Source organism: Pararge aegeria, chromosome 11, assembly GCF_905163445.1.
Source record: "Pararge aegeria chromosome 11, ilParAegt1.1, whole genome shotgun sequence".
NCBI lineage: Eukaryota > Metazoa > Arthropoda > Insecta > Lepidoptera > Nymphalidae > Pararge > Pararge aegeria.
Window position 1 is genome coordinate 3,069,679 of NC_053190.1, and position 22,654 is coordinate 3,092,332.

Consider the following 22,654-nt stretch of genomic DNA (forward strand, 5'->3'; position numbering starts at 1 on the left):
AAAACAAAAACCTACGAAGAAACGGAATCTCTACTAGAAAACCCATTCAAATTGATTTAAAAGTATTTTTACACAAATAAATTTAATAAATAAATAATAATTCAATTTAATAAATAAATAATATCTAATTCAATTTAATAAATAAATAATAAGTTAATTTAATAAATAAAATAATAATCACACACAGACCCACACACTCACACGCACATACACACACATACACACACACTCCACAAGTTTGCATGCATGCATGATAAAAAAATAAGAAAAAAAAATTGAATAATATACAGCTGAATTACAAAAATTAGCTCAATGTATGTACACATTTTGTTATAGAAGAGCGAGACCTCCTGGTACAAGTATATTATATGCTTAAAAGGAGATCTCAGCGTATTAATTAATTAAGAATGAAATTGTTAATGAAATAAAATTTATTATTATTATTATTATTATTATAATCAAGATGCATAAACAAGCCGCAACTATGTCTGCGACCAATCGCAAGTCGCGCTGGCATGAGAAAATTTCGTGATTGGTCGTACGCAGGACGCAAACTTGTAAGTAACTGCGTAATTAGGAAGCCTTTGCTTATGTTGGTATTTGAAAATTTAAATTTTAAACACCTAATAACATTTTACGACCAAGTTTTACGTGCAATTTATTTACATCCAATATCAATTTCATTTAAGTTTCGTAAGTAAATAAACAAGTTGTTTGAACGCCATCGCCGCGCTTGGACGAAGTCGCCACGTGAAATTACCTCTGAGACATCTATTGAAACTTGTCTCCTACATTTTAAACTATTTAATGAAACCGACCACCAAGTTTATGGCAGATAAAATGAGGGAGATGAAATATAAAGACGGGTATACATGTGGTCTGAAAAATAGAACTACTTCTTTCTAAGTAGCCCCATCGCTGGGCAGATAAGAAGAGTTTTCTCTCACAGGAGATGCTGACCTTTTTATTTTATTTCACTACAAGTTAATCCTTGACTACGAGCTCACGATTAGAGTTCCGGTACGTAGAAACCGACTATTGGTATGAGTTCGATCCAAAAGTTATACCTCTTACTGATTAGCGCTGTCATCTTAGACTGTTTCAACACTAATTGGCGCAGGGGGCAGCGACCCTTCTGAGTTCAAGGAACGAATCAAACCCACACGCCACAGGTTCGATTCTCACTGGGAAATGTTTTTGTGATGATAATGAATGTTTTTCAGTGTTTTGGTGTTTGTCTTAATGTATAATTTTATTTTTTATCTGTAATATTTTTTATCTGTATATAATTAATATTAATGAATCATCATCATCATCATCACCTCGACCGATTGACGTCCACTGCTGGACATAGGTCTTTTGTAAGCAGTTCCACAATACACGGTCCTGGGCCGCTTGCCTCCAGCGGCTCCCAGCTACTCGCCTGATGTCATCTGTCTCCCTCGTTGGAGGCCGACCTACGCTGCGTTTACCGGCGCGGGGTCGCCATTCCAGAACCCTAAGACCCCAACGTCCATCGGTTTTCCAAACTATGTGCTTAATGGATTATAAATAAATATAAATAAATATATTACTACCATACACACATCGCCATCTAGCCCCAAAGTAACCGTGGCTTGTGTTATGGGTACTAAGATGACTGATGAATATTTTTATAAATAATATACATAAATACTTAGAATATAAATATAAACACTCAGCCATTGAAAAACATTCATGCTCATCACACAAACATATTCCAGTTGTGGAAATCGAACCCACGGCCTTAGACTCAGAAAGCAGGGTCGCTGCAAACTGCGCCAATCGGCCGTCAAAATGTATTAATATATCATGTAATATTATTCATTAAAATATTCATCAGTCATCTTAGTACCCATAACACAAGCTACGGTTACTTTGGGACTAGATCGTGATGTGTGTATTGTCTAAGTATATTATACTTAACATTGGGTGTAATTGCAGTCAAGCGTTGGTATCATATATAGAAATGTAATGTTGTTTGTCTCACTAAAACTCTCGAACGGCGACCGATTTGTACGAAAAGTAACAAGAACTACAATTTAAAAGAAAAGAAAGGTACCTTATAGCTTAAAAGCAAAATCTATCAGGCGATCTACCAAAGGGCATGATGTTAAGAAGAAGGATTAGTGCGTATACAAAATGATATTTAAATACACGAAGGTACTGTTTTAGTTCAATTGTAGCTAATCGATAAATATATAAAATTAAGATTAATTTGCTATACTCCGCGAAAAGCTCACTTTCTTCAATCCTTATGCTCCACACCAAACTGATCTTGGGCAATGTACCCTCTACGCACGTTTTGCTCCGAAACCGGAGCATCCTCAGGAAGGACTTTACACGAATAATTGTAAACAATTGTGTAAGTATTGAAGAAATTATAAATTACACCATACAGATTCTTCCTGCTTTTCGCAGAGTTTATTTATTTATAAAGGACAACCAACAGTAGATACATTAAAACTTGCTTTTTTTTTTTTTGGAATGAGTCACATAGTAAATGTTCAACTATTTACAGGTTATCACAGCATGCATTAAAATGTAAAAAAGTCATTCTTATAAATTATTTACAATTAATTATTAGTCAGTTAATATAAACCTTTAAAAGCATAAATATTTAAAGCTAAATTACAATAAAAAAATTAACTTAATCAATTATTAGGAGACAAAACAAAACAAAAATGAATTAAATTTAGGAATATAGCAAATGAGGCTTAATTTTCATAATATATCATGGAATTACGCAAAGTAACGCCTGCTTCTATCCAGTATAATCGATTAAGGTATATTCAGCGAAATTTAAAACATAAACTTTCCTTCAGTAAGGCTCAGCGGCCATTTTGCAGCGCGAAACTGCCGATTGGAGACCGTAACGGCAAAGATGGCGCCAGAACACGTCCCCGGATACTTCGGCGATATTTAAAATGAGTAGTGGATAAACTAGTTTGCGGTACCAACCAACCGTGCCGATAATAGTTTTTGGCTACCGGCTTCTCCCATGTGTATTTGCGTGCTAAATTCTGGATATTATTACGCATATATATTAGTAAAGTTGCCATATAAAAAAGTTTGTAGCTGACAATAGTTAAAAACTTTTTTTTGTTACAAACAGTTTTATTGTAAAATCTTTTGGGCTAAAAACATCCCTATCCCTATCCCTACTAATATTATAAATGTAAATGTAAGTTTGTTTGTTACGTTTTCACGCAAAAACTGCTTAACCGATCCTCATGAAACTTTGTACACATTTTCTTGGAAGTTTTAGAAGTAATATGGGATAGCTCGGTTCTTTTGGGAGAGGGGATGAAAGTGTTTGACGATTCTACACCATAACTCCTATAAATTATAACCGATTCAAATAATTATTTTTGTACTATAGAGGTTATAATATGTATTTAATTTTGCCCAAACTGTGGTTGGAGATAGAGGACAGAACTCCTCAGCGGACATCAGCAAACCCCTCATTTAAAGCTTAGCAATACTGAACACTTAAAATTTTTTTAGGACTACAACTTAATTTAAGACAAAAACGCGGGCAACAGTAGTTATTCGTATTTTTGTTATTGTTTTACAGTATCGTGATGTCAAGGAGACATAATAATATCAATCTGAAAACACATAGTTATTAATGTCCTGGCTCAGACTTAGTAGGATAACGAAAAAAAAATGTAAATAGTGTATTTCAATATATTTTAGAAGTTAAGTCATACTGCATGTTGTGAGGCGGTATTTGGTTGTACATTACTATAATAAGAATCATTGTAAACCCAAGTTCGCAATATAGACTATGAGTTGAATTTAATTTAATTGAATTGAGTTGAATAATAGTGTACACGGGCTTTAAGGAGCAAAGTTTTGATCAGATATGATGAGAGTGCAGCAGTTTCAATATTAATGTAGTGAAATATAAACTTTACTGGTGTTTTATTTGAGAAACAGTAAAATCTTATCTAAGTGTAGGTTAGCAATATCATAAAGATTCCTTTTTTTTTTTTTTTATATTATCGATAGGCCATCGCTTGACGAGACGACAATCATGCCCGTTAGAAAGCAATGATGAGGTCTAGGTTGGAGCACGCTTGCTTAGAAATAGCCTATTCACTCTAGCGTACTAGGTCTAGGTACTCAAATTATACGTGGCAGGAAACACTGGGGAAAACATCATGCATCATCATAGCTTCTAAAATATTTATTATGGCTTTTCATACAAAATTTTAATTTGAGTTAGAGTTACCAACCTACCGACATCGACGTCTAGCGGTTTAGTGTACTAGGGGTATAAGTTTTATATAACTACCGTACCTCTAACAGGTTAACCCTCTACGATCTTAGACTTCAAATTCAAAATTTATTTATTTCAAGTAGGCCTAATATAAGCACTTTTGAAACGTCAAGTCTGTCTGGGTGTAGTGACTCTACCACCGGTTCGGAAGGCAGATTCTACCGAGAAGAAGCCGGCAAGAAACTCAGCAGTTGCTTTTTTCCAACATCAACCATTTACATTTTATATTTTAAAATTCATTTTTCTATCTTGTGAGAGATGAGGGCGGAGCCGGACGCTTCCAAGCAACCTTGTCACTAAGAAATTCATTCATTGTTGTCATTACGGTGAGACTGCATCATCACCTACCAGTACGTGAGATTGCAGGCAGGGTTGCAGGCATGCAAACGAAGTTAAATATTACTCTTACCAAAACTAACGTGATTTTAATGCGAACTACAGATTATACCGGATGGAAAAAGCAGGCTAACCGGCCGAGAGATGGTTAAAGACATCCGCGGATAAACAATGAAAAACTACTAGCTAACAACTATAAATATTTTAGCTGCGATCACCGATTGACGATTTGACGGCCGAGTGGCGCAGTGGGAAGCGACCCTGCTTTCTGAGTCCAAGGTCGTGGGTTCGATTCCCACAACTGGAAAATGTTTGTGTGATGAACATGAATGTTTTTCAGTGTCTGGGCGTTTATCTGTATATTATAAGTATTTATGTGTATTATATTCAAAAAAAAATATTCATCAGCTATCTTAGTACCCATAACACAAGCTACGCTTACTTTGGGGCTAGATGGCAATGTGTGTATTGTCGTAGTATATTTATTTATTTATTTATCACCAACCCGTCTGTCCAGACGTGGACTGTTACAGGCTGCCGATGATGATGATGTTAGGGATAGAGCTAACGCAGACGCATACATACTTACCGTAGACTCTCCCTACTTCCCTATCCCTACTAATATTATAAATGTCAATGTAAGTTTGTTTGTTACGCTTTCACGCAAAAACTACTTAACCGATCCTTATGACACTTTGTACACATATTCTTGGAAGTGTTAGAAGTAATATAGGATACTTTTTATCCCGACATTAAGCTCGATTCATTTGGGAGAGGGGATGGCAGTGTTTGACGATTTTCGGCCATAACCCCGACAAATTATAACCGATTGAAATAATTATTTTTGTACTATAGAGGTTATAATACGTGTTTAATTTTATCCAAACTTTGTGTAGATCTGAATGTGGTTGGAGATAGAGAACAGAATTCCTCAGCGGATAGCAGCAACCCCTCGTTTAAGGCTTAGCGATACTGAATACTTTAAATTTTTGTTAGAACTACAACTAAATTGAATGCCACATAAAAAAAACAAAATCAAAAGCAGACAAAGTCGCGGGCAACAGCTAGAGTAGTATAACTGCGACCCGAACTTGACGTAGGTGAAACCGCTGGGCTCAACTAGTTCAAAATAAAGGTGGAATATTAAAGACAATGGCAGGCTTTTTGTGATATCTTCCAAACGTAACATTTAGTAACCATTAGCGGTCAGTGCTCGCAACTCATACATTTTGAACAGGAACCCTACTCAAACTAAGGTTTATCTTTATCAGCGGTTTTCATGTGGAAACTTGTGTTTTTTGTCGCACAGAGAAATTCTGAGAGTTGTGAAATTCGTAGGAATTCTTGTTTTGTTTTGTTTTGTGTTGAAGTTTAACTTTCTCGGAGTAGGTAATTTTTTGGCTAATTTAAATATCTTCGTCTATATATTTTCGATATAATCCAAACTAATATAATTAATACGAAATTGTGTTTATTTGTTTCTTCTAAATAAGCAACTTTTCAACAGGCGAGTTTTTATCTTAGGAAAACAAAAAATTCCCACAGGATTGGTAAAACGTGTGGAATTGTATTTTCAATATGGCGATTTGTTGGTAGAAAAATTAGAGGTATAGGTTCAATATACTTTTTCTAATCCCTAACAGGCTCTTTACCACTTTGGATTAGAAGACTACAAAACAAAAAAGAGAATTCGACGATAAGAGACTGGCCCAATCAAGGCACGGGGCCTTTAGAGAATTACTTACCTACTCAAAGTGCAAGTCAAGTGCAGATTGGTGAACTTCACACGCTTTTGAGAACGTTATGTAGATTGCTTAGGCATGCTGGTTCCCACATAGTTTGCTTTCACCGTTAAAGCTTGTGATATTTTAATTCATCATCAATTTATCATCACTTCAACCGATGGACGTGCACTGTTGGACAGAGGTTTTTAGAAGAGGGTTACAAAATCCACGGCCCTGGGCTGCATGTATCCAGTGGCTCCCAGCGACTCGCTTGTTGTCATCTATACACTTCGTCGGGGGTCTATCAACGCTGCGTTTACCGGTGCGGGGTCGCCATTCCAGCACCTTGGGACGTCTATCGGCCATTACCGGCCCACTACCGGGCACGGGGCTTCTTCCACAGTGAGAAGGGGTTAAAGCCGTAGTCCACCACGCTGGCCCAGAGCGGATTGGTGGATTGACGATGTTACCTTTACCGTTGAAGAAAGTGATATTTTAATTGCTTAATACGCAAATAACTTAGAAAAATTATATTCGGGATTCAAACTCGCCCTCCCCGAAAGTGAAGTCGAAGTCCGACTGGACTCTCACCGCTGCGAGTTATACGCTTCGTTTAAAGCCACTTCAGCTTCGCGACTCGTTAAGCTATGTCGATAACTCTAGTTCTATAGATGTCCTCATTGGATCCTCCATTGATTTCATCACGTAGAGATACTCTTAGTATGGCTTTAAATTAATATTTTAAAAGCTGAAATTATAAACGGACTACAGATGCGTGTCTAGGATTAAACTTGGCCCTTCCGGTAAGGTATAAGCTCTTACCTAGGCTATCATCGCTTCCTGTTTTATTCTTTACATGACAATAAATTTAAACCGTATAGCATCTCAATGACTTTTCCTGTGAGTCCAGAGAAAGATCACTTTATCCGCGGCCGCCGTGTGCCGTCCGTTACGGCATTGCTCCTGAATAAATTCCACCGACTCCATTAAAACGTCACTCAAACTTGACTCGCCGCAAAAGTGGCTGTTAGCGGACGTTGGTATCTTTTTTACAAAGTCAAGTGTATTCTTTACTGTTACAATTATATTTGGCATCATAAAATTAGTATACAAATATAATACTAGAAATTTAAAGGGATAATGTTTTAGGTAGGTGCATATATGTGAACAGTTCATCATTTCAACCGGCCCACTACAGTGCAAGGATCACCTCCCACAATGATAATGGTTTAAGGCAGAAGTCCACCACGCTTGCTCAGTGCGGTTTGGTGTACTCACACACACAGCTCTGAGAACATTACGGTGAACTCTCAGGCATGCAGGTTTCCTCCATTGTTGGTAGGGTTTTTTGCAACTAAAACAGTATCAAAACACATTGCGTAGTTCGAAGTAAAGAAAATGAAATGCCATTTATGATTAGTTTATATTTTAAGTTTTTTAATTGACTAACATTGGCTCTCGATTCGATAGAGTATAAAATTTACTTGAATGATTTATTATTTCTTACGTTATTTAATCTATAGAAGGCCTACTTTACGGGTACTTTACCTAAGTGTAGTAACTTAATCACTGGTTCGGAATTTTTATCCTAACTAAAAATTTTTTAGTTTGTTTACTAACCTAAAATATATTTTTTTTAGAATTACTTACCATTTGCTTTTTTGGTACTTTGTCACGTTCCGGAACATCATCAATCAACATCACATCACAACATAACATCTCAAGGAATGAGGGGTCGATTGAACGATTGGTGGTGCAAGGACAGGTTGAAGGAAAAAGGGCAAGAGGGCGGTCACCTACTCGTTGGATAGATACGGTGAAATCGTTGACCCAGACAACTGTGGTAGAATGTTTTCGACATGCTACCAACCGCCAAAAGTGGAGAAGACTCGCGCGTGAAGCCGTGCAATCCAGTGATGTCTAGCGCCATGAAATTCATCTCAGCAGCCACGACCACTCTGCCAAGAGTGCACGACTAAGAAGAAGAGTCACGTTCTACAACTATTACTGAGTAACTAATAGGCAGTAATTCACAAAAAACATACACACTTTGTCGCCATTTTGACTTTTTGTAATTTATTTATTCTCGTACAGATATTTGACCTATTTTCAACATAGCCTTTGCTTCAACGTTGAAAACAAACAGGAAAATGCTTACAACTGTAACATACAAGTAGCTGTATCATTATATTACGAAAATTTAACATATTTTGTCCGCTTTGTGACATGGGTCGTAGGAGATAAGTTTTGCGTAAATATTAATATATGACACGAATAACTTGGTCCTGATCGTAAAGCAAATTTTATCGTGTTTTTACGAGTATAACGTTATAAATTATTAAGAGATGGGTACCTAATATAATTTTTTTGGTGCAGCATTGTGGTTCTAAAACTCTTTTTCTAAGAAAGGGGGTTTCCAGTAGTACGGTAAAAGGCTGATGATGAATAGAACTAAAAGCTAAATTTGAGTTTGTAACTTATGCTATGTAAATAAAACAATACTTCATAATACGTACAATAAAAACTCCTCTTTTTCATTAGGCTTGTAGAAAGCCTGTTTGTAGAATAGTGGAATAGGTAGATACTAACGTTACATTACATTGCTTTGCGGTCAGCCTTAGGAATACGTAGAGCTTATTCTTCTGTCATGCAGTAGTTCTTAAGGCTTGTTCTTGGCAATTAACAATAGTTATAGGGGAAAGGGGGACAACAGGCTCCCTTGTACATACACAGGCTATTTACAATTCTTTGTACCTACACGTCTAACCGAACTTACCCGCTCATAAATGTATCATTTAAAATTAAAATGTTTGGGTCTCCTCAATGAGAAGGGGTTAAGGATGTCCACTGCAGTCCACATTATGGAGAACTTTCAGGCATACAGGTTTCCACACGTGAAATGAAATTGTAATTACTTAAAACGCACATAACTTGGAAATATTCGAACTCGGCTCTCCGAGAGTCGAAGTCCTACCCACTGGGTTATAACCGCTTCAAATATAAAACATTATAATTTATTTATTTATTGATTAGTATATCTCTACATCTGAGCTGTATTTAATCATATTTTGACATATTATCCCTATCCCTATACTAATATTATAAATGTGAATGTAAGTTTGTTTGTTACGCTTTCATGCAAAAACTACTAAACCGATCATCACGAAACTTTGTACACATATTTCTGAAGGTATTAGAAGTAATATAGGATACTTTTTATTCCGAAATTAAGCTCAGTTCTCTTGGGAGAGGGGACGAAAGTGTTTGACGATTTTAAACCAGGCTTAGCTATCCTAAATACATAAAGTGCTGCCACATATATAAGGCACATTTCTTTCGAAAAACAAAAACAGAAGCTGACGAAGTCGCGGACTACAACTAGAATTGGTATATGTGCACTATCTACATCTTTTCTGAAGCTGTGTAAATTACGCCATTGTTTGCCAGAAATACGTATTTATTTAGTGTAATGCCAGCGTTGCCAGCCTTGTGTAGGTACGTTTTGATTGTTCATTAATTAATATATTTACTAATACAGAAAACTAGTCCTAGTATACTTCAACCCATTACCCGCCGATAACAGGCTCTCCTTTCAGACTGAGAGGGGTTTATTCTACCACTCTGGCCAAGTGATAAAATCAGGCGTGCCGGTTTCCTCGCGATGTATTTCTAAGTGATATTTCATTTCTTAAAACGCTAAAAATAAATAAATAAACATAAATAATGGAGTACTCCAAATGTTTTATTTAACGTTCACGTCAAAATGCAGGTCTTCGTCCGATCTACTTACGCTTTATTTATTCGGAGGCAAATCCTTTTAAAATGCCTTTCAGGGCGCCGAGGACATTTGATTTAGATAAGGGCCCTCGGATCAGACACCTCCCGGCTCCCGCTATTGTATTGCAACTTGAAGGAGACTTTCTGTTTACGGAACTATTACTGCCTAACTTCTAAAGTTATAAGATGTTTTTCGGTTTGGCAGGTTTGTGAGTTTTATCAATTTTTTCTAATTTAAACTATCGAGAGTCAATTTGGTTTGTACAGTTTAATTTAGTAGTAAGATACAGGGTAAAAAAAAATACCAGAGAGAGGTTCTCTTTCTATAGTTGTTTATATTAAAACGAACAACTTTGGTTGTACGACTTTTTTTTTTAATTAGATTTTTTATGAAATATTTAATATTGTATTTGTACTCACAGTGTAATACTTTACAGAAATAACATGATTTATAATTTTTTGTATGAAATAAATTAATATTGAATTTTGAAAGGTCGTAGAACCTAAGTTCTCGGAGCGGAATGGGTTCAAAATTGGTCGGATAATCTCTGACGAACATTCACGTGAGCTCAGCCGTTTATTAAAAACTAAAAATTTATCTTTTTTTTCTTATTTTAGTGTATTTATAACGACTAAAACACCAGGAGGTATATTTGCGCAGTCCGATTCTCTCAAAATACTGAAGTGTGCCTATAGCTAACGTACCCATATGAATGAACATAATACACAATGTCATGAACATTGCTATAATTTTATTTGTTGAACGTATTCAATAAATTGAATAGGTAAGAATTACTACGACATAAATTTAGTTAAATATCTGGCACATATCAATTTACGGTAATCAAAAGTTACTGTAACAGATTGTCAAGTGAAAACTTATGGTCGGAATTAATACTTAATTTAATCTAAAATCTTTAAATTGCAGATTATATTTACAATAAAAATTAAGGATATACTCCGCGAAAAGATACTAGGTACAACTAGTAGGTACTTTTCGCGGAGTATGGAATTCCGCAAAGTAACGCCTGCTTCTATCCAATAGATTTTATTTAGTTATGCTATCTTTTTCTAAATATAACCTGTAGATAAAAATACCACTATTAAATTAAATCTGACTGACAACCTAATCTGTTCCTATTTGCCTATCCGGTAACATAGTATCGGAACGCTAAACTGCTCAACACGTTTTTGACCTTTGGGGATATTAAGCCACGCCGAAGCCGCCTACCACACCTGACCAGAGACAACTTAGAAATTCAAAATTCCCACAAAACCGGGAATCGAACATTCTTATATTAACTTAACAATTGCGCCGATTTGTAGCCAAAAAAAGCTTATTTCATTTAAATATAAAATCATGCTGGCGAGGCTCCATACTACTACTGAATGTGTCATTTAAAAAAAGGAACAGTCTTGTCTATGGTTTTTATGGCTTTGAAAGTATTTGGAAAGCAGTTTAAGGCGGAAGGAGGAATTTAAGTCGACAATTCAACGTTGTGTGCGTGCGGTTGCCAGAATTTCCATCCTCCCTTGTTTTGTTATGTAAATAGCGTGGTTCCGATGTGCTACTACGTTTTATTTATGTAGATGTTACTATCGATATAAATACTATGGGTGCACCCATACAAATAAAGAAAAACCAAGAGAACCAAAATCTCTTCGGTAGGTATATTAACAAGCAACTATGCTGAATACATAAAATTGCCAATAATAACATCATAGTTAACTAATATATTATTTATTTACTCACATGCTTTAAATCCTCTATATAAGATTCTAAAACAGTTAGCTTACTGCCAACATTAAAACACTTAATGTCCTAATTATCAAATTTCATTTATAGTAATTTTTTTTAACGTAACTACATATGTTTTTTTAATTATTATTTTGTCGTTCAGATGTACATGTACGTAACATCAGACTTACGTTCTTGGGTCATTAACAAAGTCTATACACAGTCATATATTAATAATAATAATTTTTAATAGTGCTTAAACAAAATGAAAATTAATAACTAATAGAAATAATAATAACACTGATGCGGATCTTTTTCCCATAATTGCGTGGAAACCATATATTAAGTCCGTATTCCGTGGCGTTTTAGTACAATATCGTGATAAATTCTTTGTTACCAAAATCAGACACGATGCGATCGAATACGCCATTCGCCTAAACCCATGAATGTCGGATTGGATTTGTGGTCAACATTAGCTAAAGGTCTAACCAAACACGTTTGAAACTGACGCGCTCTTTGATATTCGAGACACGGTGGACAGGCTTTGAACCCCGACACTTAATGGTTCGGATATGTGGACAAGAGCTTTGGATGGATTTCTCTTCTTTCGTGGAATCAAAGTGCACTAAATTCCACAGTAATGTAAGTTGAGACGTTATCGAGCTGTAACTTTAGGAATAAAACTTGGAAAAATTTTTATTACACAAATTAAGCTTAATTTGCTATACTTTATGTTAACAATTATTCATTGTAAAGTCAAAATCTCCTGAGGATGCTCCGGTTTCGAAGCGAAACGGGTGAAGAGGGTACATTGCGAAGAAATGTGTGGTGTTGAGTATAAGGATTGAAGAAATTATAATTACACCATACAGATTTCACCTGTTTTTCGCGAACATTATGGAGAACATTATGGAGAACTCTCAGGCATTCAGGTTTCCTCACGACTTTTTCACATCACCGTTGCAGCAAGTGATATTTTAATTACTTAAAACGCACATAACTTAGAAAAGTTAGACGTGCGTGCTGGGATTAGAACTCGGCCCCCCGAAAGTGTAGCCGAAGTCCTTACCACTGGGCTATTACAGCGTAATAAAAGTATGTATAACTAACTATTTTAATACACACTGTACAAAAAGAAGACGGCCGATTGGCGCAGTAGGCAGCAACTATGCTGTCTGAGCCCAAGGTTGTGGGTTCGATTCTCACAACTGGAAAATGTTTGTGTGATGAACATGAATATTTTTCAGCGTCTGGATATTTATCTGCATTTTATATGTAATATGCACTAACCTAATTCATATTACGTCAGTGATAATATGTATATTATTCATGAAAGTATTGGGGATAGATCTGACGGCCGATTGGCGCAGTGGGCAGCGACTCTGCTTTCTGAGCCAAGGCCGTGGGTTCCATTCCCACATCTGGACAATGTTTGTGTGATGAACATGAATGTTTTCAGTGTCTGGATGTTTATCTATATATTATAAGTATTTATGTATATTATTCATATAATTATTCATCAGTCATCTCAGTACCCATAACACATGTTATGCTTACTTTGGGGCTAGATGGCGATGTGTGTATTGTCGTAGTATATTTATTTATTTTAAGTTACGACCTTCTTCTCTCCTATCGAATCTATACGCACTCATATTTTATTATACTAACGATCCACTTGTCTCAAATCCGAGCTTACGATCCACAGCAGCGGTATACGTGGCAATAAAATTTATTGTCACCCCGCGGCATCTGGTGCCTCCGTAAGATTGCTTTATGTAAACACCGGCGGCGGAGGAAAGTTCTTAGAATTTTAAATTCAGTAGTGTACCGAGGCTCCACTCAGCGATAGTTTATTACGAGCCACGAAGTAAACTAAAGTAATTTGTTGAATAAGTGTTTTACTAGATTGTTTTTATACTATACTTAAATGAATGAATGAGTGAATGAATGAATGAATTAAATGATACACTTTTAATGTACACCACATAAACATATAGAAAAATTTAAAATAAAAATAAACACAAAGTATACAATTTGGCAGCCTTATCGCTATATAGCGATCTCTACCAGGCAACCAAGGGCGTAAAACACAGGTCAAAAAGAGGCAGGAGAGAGAGAGAGAGAGATATAGAGAATATCTAATATCTATTTTTACCGTAATTATCACCATATTAGCCCATTACTGGGCATGGATCTCCCACAATGAGAAAGGTTTTGACTTTAGACCATAGTTCACCACGCTGGTTTAGTGATATTTCACTCAATGTGTGATACTTAGAAAAGTTAGTGCACCACTAACTTTTCTAATGTGTTTTCATTTCTAAAAGTGCTGGTATAGGAACTTGGCCCCCCGAAAGTGTAGCCCAAGTCTTAGCCACTAAGCTATGACCGCTTCTATTTCTGCTGTGGAGCTGGTCAAACAAATGTTTTAGTCGGTTGGGTATATATATTTGATTCATTTATCCTACTATATAATATACCTACTGTAATATAGTATATAATTTAGTTACGTTCCTAAGTTATTAGGGTTATAAACGGTGAAGGAAAATATTGGATAGAAGCATGCGTTACTTTGTGAAATTTCATAATATACAATGAAAATAAAGCTTAATTTGCTATACTAAGCGAAAAGCAGAAGAATCAGTTAGTTGCAATTTAAAATGTCTTCAATTTTCTAGTCTTGACATTTAGGTATTGTAAACTCAGCATCTTCTAAGGAGGCTTTGGTGTCGGAGCGAAACGCGTAAAGAGTATATTGCCCAAGGTATGTTTGGTTTTCGCAGAGTATAGCAAATTAAGCTTAATTTTCAAATTGTTAAAGGGAATCTTGAGGCAAGCTACGCGCCAAGAGAGGTCCATAATGTTCAAAATATCTTGTGCAGCCCACCACTGGGCCAGCTTGGTAGACTATAGCTAAACCCTTCTTATTGTGGGAGAAGCTACGCTTTTATAATAAGGTTCCTAAGGTAATTTTGGACCTACCAATGCATAAGTTTAAAGAATGTGTTAAAACACATTTATTACAGCGAAGTTATTATACAATTGATGAATTTCTTAGTGACAAGGTTGTTGGAAGCGTCCGGCTCCGCTTTCATCTCTCACAAGATAGGAATTTAAAATTTAAATTGTTGATATTGGAAAACAGCAACTGCTGAGTATCGGCTTCTTCTCGGTAGAATTTTCCTTCCGAACCGGTGGTAGCGTCAATACACACAGACAGACTTGACGTTTCAAAAGTGCTTATATTAGGCCTACCTGAAATAAATGAATTTTTAATTTTTTTTTGGAGTTCCGTGCCCTATAGATATTGAGTGGATATGATGATTAATATATAATACAGCCAAAACAAATAAAGCAAAACCCCCTTAGGCCAAGGGTGAAATTGTTCATTAATGGCAGTAATCGGACCAGTTGGGGCACTTTAGATAATGTCCTACCCTTGTACACTCCCATATGCTGGTATCACATAAACTTCGGAAGAATTTTGAAAGACGTCCGAACTCCAAATAACATAACCTAAATTCATTATATAAATGAGTTGATTATTAAATATGCATGTGGAAACCTTCGATGTTCGATAATGTAACCAATGTACTGTTTTAGGGATTTGCAAGTTAGTTTAAATAAAAATTATTTACTTCTAAGGTACTTCTAATACTTCCAAGAATATTTGTACAAAGTTTAATGAGGATCGGTTAAGTAGTTTTTGCGTGAAAGCGTAACAAACAAACTTACATTGACATTTATCATTTTAGTAGGGATTATAATAGATTATCAACTTCACTATCTTCTAATTAGTGACTAATTATTCTGACATATATATTTGTATCTACTAAAACCAATAAGAATTCTAAGACAGAAATCGTGCATTTGGAATAACTATAAGGGTCAAACTTTTTCTTATTGTTACGCCCTGACAGACCGTGACTATATTAAGCTATGGTTGCAAGTAATTAAATAACCGTATAAAAAATATAATAGTGTAACCGAATAAAAAAATACTGTTGAAGGGTGCATAAGTATATAATTATTCATCTATTTATTTGTTTAGTAAAGCTTCGCCATGCTTATTTCTGCCGCCAAGTAACATGTGCTAAGAAAGTAAGTGTTTATGGTATAAAAACAAAGAATCTATCAAAACCGTATGGTAGGCTGCACCTATAAGGTAATTTATTATCTAAGGTATTGTATAAGGTAACATGTTATCATATTTTAGCCAGTAGCTACTGCAAAGTAATACCAATAGTAGCTTTAGTTTGCACACTTTATGAAGGTTTGTTTCTTTTAATAGTTTGAATTTGACTCAACCCGCGTAGTGTGTCGTGGAGTGCTTCCCACCAAAACTTCGGGGACAAAGCGAAAACAAAACAGGAAACTTAAACTCTAATTCACATTCATTATATTTAAGCGTAAAAAGGAAAACGCATATACAACTCCGCGGGGCAGCACAAAGTTGACTTTTGTTTTGGTTTAATTATCCCCCAGCGGCCGCGGGTGCGGAGTTAAAAAGTTAATTAGCTTTCATTTTAATGGTGGGTTTGAATCTTGATGGAATAAAACATCGCGTAAAACGTTTTGTTTTTAAAGCAATTTTTTGTACCCCAAGAATTTAAGTGACATGATAAGAATTTTTTAAACACTTTTTTTAACAGTTGATCTACTGAAAGGACTCATAACCGCAACGTCACGCTAGCTGCCAAATTTGGGCGGAGTCGTAAAATAATGAAATTTGGTCGCACATTAAAAAATTTGAGCGTCATGATAAGAACTTTTAAACTCTGTTCACTTTTTTTTTTTAAATGAACTCTTCTGAAAATATTACATTTTTGTTAAAATAATATATTAGCACCACAAAAAGAACTCAGGTTTAACCGGAAAATAACTAATACTGGGTCTTAAAAACGTGAGCTGCCTATTTTTTTATATCAAACTCTATGCAACGGTGATTAAAATAAAGGCTATTACTTTTTTTTTGTTTAAATTACCTAAATTCGCTTTAAATACATAAAAAAACAAATAATTAAGGACACAACAAAAATTAACTAGGCGAACTAATAAGGCCCCTTTTAAGTTCTTTCAGAGATTTACGTTTTGGTTACCTTTACGTTTTACAAATTTGGTTTTTCCTTTTACGCCTTTGGTTGCCTGGAAGAAATCGCTATGTAGCGATAATGCCACCAAATTGTACTCTCTTGCTCTATTTTTATATCTCTTTAATTACTTTTTTTTTGGTGTGCAATAAAAGTGTATTCATTCATTCATTCATTCAACTGACGGTTGGTGAGTGATACTTTGTCTTATATAAAATACTAGCTGTAGCCCGCGTGCTTTGTTAGCATTTATTTCAGTTTTTCGAAAAAAAAAAGCCCACGTTACTCTCCCTTTTGCTCTCATTTACTGTAATCGTATGCCAAAGATCCAGTTGATTGGTTGCTTAGGTTTAGGTTGATTAGGGCTTGGAGGAAAGACAAACATACAAAAATCTTTTCGCATTAGTAAGGGTAATACTAGCCATCAAAATAAATTTCAAGTAAAGCTGTAAGTATGTACATTTTATAAAATTTACTTAATTAAATAAAACCGGCCTAGTGCGAGTCGGAATCACGCGTTCCATATTATACAAAATGTAGGTGTATCTATAAAAATGCCAAAAAAATGATGTCTGCTGTACGGGAGCTTCTTAAATATTTTTTTGTTCTGCGTTTTAGTATTACTTTGATAAGGCGGCATATAAAATAAACCATCCGTGGATAATTTAACTGTCTATCACCGTTCATGAGATATGGTTTTGTGAAAGATGGACGGACAGACAGACGGATGGACCACGGAGTCTTAGTAATACTCTTACTAACCTTACTTAACCTAACTTACCTGGCACCTGACGTCTGGCACTTGCTCTTGGACTTTTCTCTTTAAATCAGGTAATCTTTAATTGTTTCTTCCACAAAGAAATACGAAAGGTAGCATAAAAATGTACCTACATACATATACAATCGTTTTTAAAGCACAAGGGCCCCAAACAATAGCATCTGCTGCGGTCCCGAAATCTATCGTAATGCACCTATTCCCGGGATGGCGATCTCCTTTAAAATTACTTACGTACGTGATCCGAAGACAAACCGGCTGCTATTGTTTTAATGGTCTTTTAAAACAACCCGGGCGGAAAACTAAGCGAAAATTTACGTTCACTCCGAAGAAGGTTTTACTGAGAATTGTATTTTATTTTTTTTAAGTGATACTCCTTTAGAATCGTTTTGATGTGGAACTCGAAAATTCTTTAGGCTTAAAAAACAAAAACATAAATGTACCTAGGTACATATATACATAGGAGAGAATGAGATGAATAACACATTTTGTTCCATATATCGGTTACCAACTGAATAATATGTTTATAAAGAAACTAACACATAAATATCCTATATATTCTCAAACAATACATACTTTATTTCAGAATGGGCTAAAATACATTTTGATACTTATTTTAGTTCGCTAAGCGACTTACCCTTCCGGTACGTTGTCACGTGGAAACCGATTAGGGATGTGGCTTAAAACTGCCTTACAGGTGAAACAGGTTAACCCGCTATCATCTTAGATTGCATCATGACATCAGGTGAGATTGCAGTAAGGAGTGGAATTAAACAACAGCAGATCTATTTACCGCTTGTACAAAATTATCATGATATGTTTGAGATATCACAGCCAAGGGTTCCATAGTTAAAAAAAAAAAGTTAAGTAATTTTTCTAGTATGTCTAAAAAAATGGGAGTGAAAAACTAAGCGACATTTTGCGTCCACTTAAACATTTTCTGAAGGGGTATTGAGATACTACAAGCCGACTAAGCGGACTAACTCTTAAAAAGTGGAATTAAGACTTTATGATGGAAATTTTTAACTATCCTCTCGATAGTTAACTCTCTGTTCAAGGAGATTTTGCTGGGAATTAATAATGTGGAGTTCTCAAGTCTCTTCAGTATAACAGAAAGAAAGTTTTTAATAATTTCTATTTTTAAATTGACGAATCAACTCATAGGAATTTCGTGCCACAAGGCAATGCCTAAAGTAGATTTCTAGGCATAAATTTACCTTTCATCAGCCGATTTTCACTACGTAACTTATATAACCTAACTTGTCCTTGGTTCTTGCCACAGATTGTGATATTTTGTGTTTGTATTATGACACTTTTCATTTTTCGTTTTATAAAGGTTATTAAAATAAAATTTATATTTTTTTCATCAGTGTCCGTTTACGAGTCCCAGAAACTTTACAATCCGCCAAATCGGTGTCGTAACTTAAGACTGCGCCTAACGTGGTTACACATCACATACGTACGTTCTTGAAACATTTTTTTTCTCTAGGAAACACGTAAATAACTAGAAATTCGATTAAGGCCATAGCTAGGTTTCGTGTTTATTTCTGACGTCGTACCGCGTCGATTGTATAAATAAAAATAAAAAATGCAACTTTACGATGTTATAAATATTAAAATTTCTATTTTTATTCTTAGCAGACTAGATTTTGGGAGTTACACGGCTCACGGCTGGACAAAGGTTCTTTTGTAGGAGGTTCTTAGTCCACGCTCAATTTGTAATAAATAAGATATCGCATACAAAATTCATTTACTATATACTATATTTATTTATTTTCTGCCCTATTTAGAGAAGGAGGTTCGGTAGAGGTTTAATGGCTTAAAAGTAGTTCTTTACTTTTGTTACTCCCTGTATAATCCTCTACTTTGGAATGAAAGCCCGGTGTAAATTGGTCCAGCCATATACAACGTGTATATAATTAGACATCACATTATTCCAAGATGCATAAGTATGTTTGATAAGGAAAAAATATTTAACCAATAGAATCTTACATACAAACGAATTCAAAACAGCCGACTTTGTCATAAGTAAACACACCTATTGAAGATAAAAGACCGACACGCGCATAGTACCTACGCTACGCGACGCGTACCTTATTAAGTTGTGGGAGTCACATACAGTCACGCAATTTTGCATGTGATGTTAGGGCTATGCTATAACCATGGCAGTGGTTTAAATAAAAACTATTAGGTTTTCGGTTTAACCGATAAGTCTCACAGACAGTACATAATGTATCTCTTAAGCCAGTGAAGTATTATTTCGGTTTTAATTTACACGTTGTAGAGATGACCAGTCAAATTATTTTTTTATATAGATATTAGTTTTACTCCTTCTTCAAACGATGCCAGATTTTCCAAATCAAAGTCCGTTACTAAGATTTTTTATCTCGTATTTATTTATCTAAAAACTACGTACCTACTTGGTAGCGTAGTACATTTAACTATATCACAGCTTAATACCCCATTTGCTTCTGTCTTTGAGATATACGATCCAGTCCATTCGAGTGTGATCAAGTCACCGCGCGATATCCGGGAGGATAATAGAGTTGGCCAGATGATTTGTCGGATCGATCCCTATTTTAGGAAATTGGATTTGTTGATCGGCGCGATAAGAAGGGGAGGTAAACTGTAAGAGTTCGGGACCCTGTTATCACTGATTTGCGTATCGATTTTCCTCCCCGCGGCGACGCGGATTTATTTATATTTTTCCGAAAGGGTTCGCAACTCTGGCAGGAGTTTTAAAGAATACTGTCTGTAAAATGGATTTACATGAAAGATTTTATATTTGGTCGCCTATTTTCGTACGTTATAACATGTACCTACTTATCGTCAGAAAAATCCTTTGGAATCCTTTGTCAGGCTGATGATTACGAAATTTTTTTATCGCTAGATAATATTCGAGCGGCACCGATAGTTTAATTTACTTCCAGAGGTACATGGGTGGACAATCACCAAAGTTGCCTAACTCCGGGCTCTGGGTTCTAAGGACAACTTCTGAACAGAAAGAGTGGAAAAAACCCGTTATCTTACAGTTCTCATAACAGTTAAGCCTGCGAATCGAACCAAAACAATTTATCTGTTGTCTTGTGTATCATTATCACCATCAATGTATAAGAAATTACAACATAGACTACTCTGCTCTGTTGTTGCTTGGTGAGATTTTTTTTTCTATCGTTACTATTTCCTTATCTACATAATAAATAATACGGGAAGCAAGAACTTTGTGGCCCTTTTTAAGAATATTTCGCGGACGTTGGAGTATGAAATTTTCCACATTTATAGTGTATATAGAATTAAAAATACCTTAAATAATAAAAAAAAACATAACGTATTTAACAAACACACACCTTTAGTATTTCTTCTTTTTAGTATTTTTTGGGCTATAATTTGTTAGAAAAAAAGCAGGCAAACAGTGCCAGTGTCAGTGCCTTTGCAAAATCTGTGATAATATAAGTATTGTCATTGAGTATGAAACCTTAATTTGTTCAAACTTATTATTTAAATTAATGTTCCAATTTTGATCATAGCGGGACCACTGGTGCAAAATAATAGGCATTTATAACATTTGCAGCACCTGCTTGTTAAAAATGTAGGTACATTTTACTTTTAACAATAGCTACATGGCATGTGCCGATGAAGTTTACAAAACATTTTCCTGTCTCCAAGGCGGAGTACGGGTACAATGCCCCTATCGTGTGAGAATACAGATGTGGCCCCAATCCCCAATCTTTCCTTGGGATATAATATGAAAGCATTCGATATAGTCTTTAATAATTTACAATCGTACCATTCTAATAAGCATAGATACCATCCAATGTCGTATGGGCCTTTTTTTGTAGAGTTAATCGGAATCAGACCATTTTAAAGGTATGTTCTACATTTTTTTTAAATGCATTGGTCTTTAGTAGAGTTCCCCCGTTAACTTCTACTATTTAATTTGATATTTTATTGGAAAGCAGTAAACAGAAGCTATAGCATTAGCAAATAGGTCGTTTATTTTATTCGTGTTTATAACAAAAAATAACCGAGATGAAGTTACAAAGCAGTTTTTTTGTTCTAGTTTGGGGATAAACATAATTTATGCGTCCAAGTCCCAAAACCAAAGACTGAAAACCAGTGACCGATAACTGGTAAGTGAATAGTAGTCATTCGTGTCTTCTTGGGAATGTTGACTGGGTTGATTGACCGCTCGTGATTAATCTCATACTTAAAAGTGCAGCATAGAGAGACCGGAGAATTCGGGCATGCGTTCTTTTTGACTTTCTTAGACATTGTAACAACGTGCATAAAAATTGTTTAAGAGGAATTTAATAAATCGTTCGTAAATAAATCTGCCTTAGCAAAAAACTAAGGAGGATAACGGTTTATTTTAAACAAATATCAGTTATTCTTTAACTGTGTTAGAACTGTGTGAACTGTATGAACTCCAGGCAGAGGTTTTAAAATCGATACCTATTTTTACATGACCTGGTACTGAATAAATTTGACGACCTTCCTTGCGCAGCGGTGAACGTTGTAGTTTTAAGTTGAAGGGCCTGGGTTCGATTCCCGACGTACCGCTAAACGATTTAGACTTCCGGTACGATGTCACATGGAAACCGATTAGGAGTATGGGTTTGAGGTATACTCCCTGTAAGGTTAGCCCGCTACCATCTTAGACTGAATGATCACCTACGAGATGAGATTGCAGTCAAGGGACATGCTATCGAGAAGCTTACAGTAATGTATTAATAATAGCGAAAGAAAGTCATAAAAATAAATTATTCATCAACGAATTTTCATCTTCAGAAAGTTACTGAATACACAAGTAGGTACAGGCCTCTAACTTTACTGCCTTTAAAAACGATTTTAAAAGTATCTGCATAAGTTTGGGCAAGGTGTTATTACATCTTTCCATAATAAAATTGAATG